This window comes from Octodon degus, unplaced genomic scaffold, assembly GCF_000260255.1.
Source record: "Octodon degus isolate 3935 unplaced genomic scaffold, OctDeg1.0 scaffold00166, whole genome shotgun sequence".
NCBI lineage: Eukaryota > Metazoa > Chordata > Mammalia > Rodentia > Octodontidae > Octodon > Octodon degus.
Window position 1 is genome coordinate 5,654,827 of NW_004524742.1, and position 5,025 is coordinate 5,659,851.

The following is a 5,025-nucleotide window of genomic DNA, read 5'->3' on the forward strand; positions in this document are numbered from 1 at the left end:
CTTGATGTGGGGTGATACACATAACTGTTAACTCGAACAGTTAATCTCGCTTGCATATGCTACACTAAATGAGACTGCCTTTCCAGTTAGGGAAGCAGCTAGTAAAATCATGTATAAATGGAAATAACTATATGCCTGCATAATGGGAGATTACTGTGGAGACAGTTGATAAAAACCATACAATCTTTTTATTATTAAGTCTTAAAGAGGTATCAAAATTAAAAAGCAAAAATTACAGGAGAAGACTTAACAAAACTACTAGGAGCAACAAAGGAAGTGAAAATGATACTAGGCACAGGGCAATTAGGAACACGGTAGGACACAGGGAGAACAGTGAGCATGTGCTGAAGACAGGAGCAGGGAGGATCTGGTGAAATTTTGATCTTAGACAAGCACTTAAAGAAATAATGGCACAAGACTTCTAAACCCAACTGTGTGCTTAAGAGTTATCCTTGCCATTGGCACTGTCTCTGTCATCTACTCCTTCCTCAGCCTCTTTTTCATCATCCTTGATCAACTCCAACTGGTCCTCCACCCCATCTTCATTTTCATCCTCATTCAGTAGATCTCCCTCCTCAACAGAGTCATCCGCAGCACCCTCAGATTCCATCTTCACATTAGTCTCATCTTTCTTCTGGGAGGTGGTGGTCTGCTCCTTTTTGGTCTTATTCTTCATCTCCACTGCTTATTTGCTCTGTTCCTTTTCAATTTTCTCCAGGCTTTCCAGTAAAGAATCCACTTTTTGTTTTATCTGGGTCAGCCCCTTCTTAATGGCCTGTAGGCCATCACCTTTCAACTTTCCAGACTTAGATGAAGATCCACACTGGCTACTCTTAGAATTGAAGCCACTTTTGCCTCTTCAGGAGGTGTTTTCTGATACACCCTGGTGTTTTGAGGGTACTATAGCCTGAACAATAGGAGGAGAAGGAGGAACACATGCTGGGTAACTGTACATCCTGTCATAATAATCATGTTGAAAGTCCTAGTCCAAGTCAAAAGAAGAACTGAGTAGAAGGAATGGAGAAGGGTGCTCTAGTACTGACCTGTACATCTCCAAAGCAGATCATTTCACACCTGCTTTTCCTCTGTTTACTTTTGGCTCTGCAGCCAGATTAATAACTAAAACCTGGCCAGCAATCATTCTGCCACCCTCTCCAGCTACAGCAGCCTGGGCAATTCTCTCATTTACATGCTGGACAAAGGCAAAGCCCTTATGAACAGAGCAACCCACAATTTTGCCATACTTCGAGAAGATGGCCTCCACATTAGATTTCTTCACAAGAGTGTTCAGATTCCCAATAAACACATGGGAATTCATGGAGCGAGGATACGTCTTGTTGGTAGCATTGCTAGCCATCGTGTTTGAAGATAAAGTTGCTGACAGTGACAAAAACCAGGAGAGGGAAGAGATTCAATTCCAAATCTCTTGTTCCCAGGTTCTACATGGAGTTGACTGCTGCTTAAGGTCAGCAACTTAGCAGCAACCGCTCTGTCTCCAGTTCTTCACCCCAACACCCAGAATTTAAAGGAAGTAAGGCTTATTTTGGCTTAGTTTATAGACTTCCCTCCATAGTCTGTTGGTCCAAAGCAGGGTGGCATAAGCAGAAGAGAAACAGCTCATGGCATGCTGCCAAAGCAGAGATCAAGGGAGGAGGAAGGCCATCCCCGCCCCCCACGACCCACCTTCTCCAACCAGGCTTCACTTCCCAATAACACAATTGCTATAAACTCATCAATGGACTAATCCACTGGTGAGCATCACATTTGGCTATAAATTTATCAGTGGAGTACTCCACTGATGAGTATCACACTCGCATGATCCTAGTCACCTGCCCAAAGCCCCACCTATGAGCACAGAAGGCTTTGGGGGACATCTAAATGTAAATCATAATAGCTACATTTTTAAAAAAATTTAACTAAAAACCTCTTATGGACTTAACATTATCACCATCCTAAAATTCGTACTTTTGTACCTATAATCCCAAAATAATATTTGGAGATGAGCCCTTTGAGGAAATAATAGGTTTAGATGAGGTCACAAAGTCAGGACCTGTACAAAGGGATGAATGCCCATCTAAGAAAAAACATAAGAAAACATTTTCATTCTGCTTTCTGACAATATCGCAAGAAGGCAGCCATCTACAATCCACCAAAGATCACCAGATACTGACCATGCTGGCACTTTATTCTTGGGTTTCAAATCTCCAAAATTTTAAGAAATAAGTTTCTGTTGTTTAAGCTATTCAATTTGTAGCATTGTGAAAAGGAAGGAGGGAAGAAAGGAAAGAAAAGAAAGAACAAAAGAAATTCTAAGTTTATTAAAGTACTGTGAAAAGTATGAAAATAAGTGAATGTAAATGAAAGAAAATATATTATAATATTTTGGGAGTCCAACAGGATTTTTTTGTGGTCCTGAAGACAAAGACCTCAATGCATGCTAAACCCTTACTTTAACACTAAGCTACATACTCTCAGCCCATCCACAGGATTTCTCAAAGCAACTAGTCTGAAACAATGAAGAGAAAAACTAATACAGAAAATTTAATTCTTATATAAAACGTAAAGCATGTGCTCAAAAAAAGACACTAACAAAAGTAAAAGTCAAATCACTGCATGGAAGAAAGTATCTGCATACATGTAACCAGCCAAAACTTAAAACTAGCTGAGAATACACTAAGACTACAAATATGAACTACTTGCGAGGTATGTCAACCTAACCTCCCAGCAACTTACTAATGGGCACATTATCATCATACTATCCAGTGTTTTTTAAAATCAAAAATGTATCAACTATATAATTAGAAAAGAATGATAAAGTTATAACTTAAACATCAGACATCTAAACACTTATATGTGCTTCCTGCCAAGTTGTCCATTAGATGCAAAACTTTTAATGGCACTGTGGCACCCACTGACAAAAGCCATGGAATTTCTGGCATCTTTTGCTCTTCCTTCCTCATGTCTATGAGAAGTACAATGAATTTACAATGTGGTCATAAGAATTTAGCCAAATTTTAATAGTTATAATTTAAAACTGAGTGTAAAATAGTACCACTTCAGAAGAAAGGAGCAGAGGCTAGAAATCAGTATCAATTGTTATTTATGGTGCGTTACGGTTCATGTCTAGTTGTCCCCCCAAAGCCTTATGCCGTCATGGGGCAGGGACTTCCAAAGTCTTAAGATTAACTCATGATCCACTGGCATTATGGGTGATCCAAGGCTGGGATTATGGGTCTTAGTACTGCTGGGATTATGGGTGTATTTCCCCCAGCCTAGGGCAAACAGCCAGAATATAACATAAGAGAGACAGACTTCCTCTCTGCTGCCATTGTTGCTGCTCCTCCTCCATTTTGCTCATGCTCTCTGCCACGGCCATGAACTGCTGCCCTCTGCCATGTGCCAGTCTGCCTTGGAGCCAGCCGAATATAGACTGAAGCCTCCAGGGCCTGTGAGCTAAATAAACCTTTCCTTCCTTCATTTTGGGTGTCGGGTGTTTGTCCCAGCAAAGAGTGAAGAGTAACTGAGACATGGTATAAGATGTAAAACTAAATAAAATGGTAAAGACAAAGTCCCTTATACCAACAAGTGCTGAAAAATGCAAAACTGTGTATATAGTATACAGAAAGACAGACTGCACTGCCACACTGGAAATCTTCAAAATTCAGTTGAAACAACATAAACAAGGAAACAGAAGGCCTACATTCTAAATGAATCCTGCCATAAAATGGTTGTAAATTAAACAAACTGCAAAAAAACATCCTAGTTTTTAATTTTCTCAGCCTTAAAAATAGAATCAAATGCTTACTAAAAGTTCTTAAAATTCAAAAATGCTATAAACCCTCTGCTAAGACTAAATGTGCCTCCTAAGACCCATATGTTAAAATTCTCCCGTATCATGACAGCAATAGGAAGCAAGTTGAGGGTGGAATTACGGTGAGGTGAGATTGTGAGTCCTCCCGAAGTCCTGGGGGAACCTGCCTCTGCACTCCTCCAAGCAAGGACTATGAGAAGGCAACAAAGTACTAGGAAGAGTTCTTCCTCACTTGAGTGGAATTCATTCACTCTGAAATTCACAATCTCCAGAACTGGGAGATATAAATGTTTGACAATTAAAGCCACTTGGTTTAAAATAGTCTGTTAAAATAGCCCAAATGAAGACACTTATTTTCACCATAGGGAAAATGTGGAACAGTCACCTAGAAATAAATAATTATTTGAACTGAATAGGTAATATAAATCAACACATGCTTCCTCTCAACCAACTTGAAAACTCATAAAGGCGCTTATTAACTCTTTCAAAATCAGATTATACCAAGTATGTTGACAAGAATTTGTTTTTCCTCACAAATCAATCCTCCAGGGCCAGCCAAATAGCTCAGTGGATTAAAGTGTCTGCTTAGACACAGGGGCCAGGAGTTCAATCCACAGCCTTGCCCCCAGGTGCACTGAGAAGGCAGTTGAGACTGGGCGTGGTGGCACACGTCTATAATCCCAACTCTTGGGAGGCTGTAAACAGGCAGATCACTATGAGTCCAATCTAGTTGTGAGACCCTGAACACCCTGTAGACCCTTCCCTAAAATACAAAAAAAAAGAGAAAAAACAATTCTTCAGCTCCTGCCTAGGTTCTGAAGTGTACATACAATACATTGTTTTGAGTTACTAACTGGCAGGACAGCTTGTCCCACCACTCTGTGTCACCAACATAAACTTTCATCATATCTACAAAACTAGGGCATAGGAGTCACACATAAATCTAGTTAAAATGTCCACAGCCTGAGAAAATCTTACATCTTGGACTAACTATAGGAGATTCAACCACACTGGTCCCATATGTACCTCCTGTGACCACCGATAAAACTCTGGCCCTATAATTCCACATTGACTGTTTCACAGTTTGGTTATAGAGCATTAGACCTACAAGACACACCAAGAAAAAAAATCTTAAAACTCCATAAATGTTTAAGAAATATTACATGCTAGCCTATTCCTAATCAATTCACAATGAATATTCAAATATTAAAGAC

The 5,025-nt window shown here is 39.8% G+C and overlaps 1 pseudogene; it reads right to left on the reverse strand.

Annotated features, from left to right (window-relative positions):
• Positions 1-439: 439 nt before the first annotated feature.
• LOC101561873 lies at positions 440-1,357 on the reverse strand (annotated as a pseudogene).
• Between the last annotated feature and the right edge of the window lie 3,668 nt (positions 1,358-5,025).